Source organism: Montipora foliosa, chromosome 6, assembly GCF_036669935.1.
Source record: "Montipora foliosa isolate CH-2021 chromosome 6, ASM3666993v2, whole genome shotgun sequence".
NCBI classification, from domain to species: Eukaryota; Metazoa; Cnidaria; class Anthozoa; order Scleractinia; family Acroporidae; genus Montipora; species Montipora foliosa.
The window spans coordinates 57,522,518-57,522,719 of NC_090874.1; positions in this window are offsets into that span (position 1 = coordinate 57,522,518).

The window sequence follows — 202 nt, forward strand, 5'->3', positions numbered from 1 at the left end:
GGAAGAGGATTGCGAAGTTTGATGGCTTGGAACCTCGGCGTTGCGAAGATATAAAGAGAATTGTGGCACCCGAAATAGGCCCCAAAACTTTCGGGACTTTTGAGAAACAGGCCACAGGATTGGAACCTGGGTTACTGCGGCCACAAAGCAGTGTCCTAACCACTAGACGATCGCAGCTTGCTGTATTGATGTAAAGGAAATC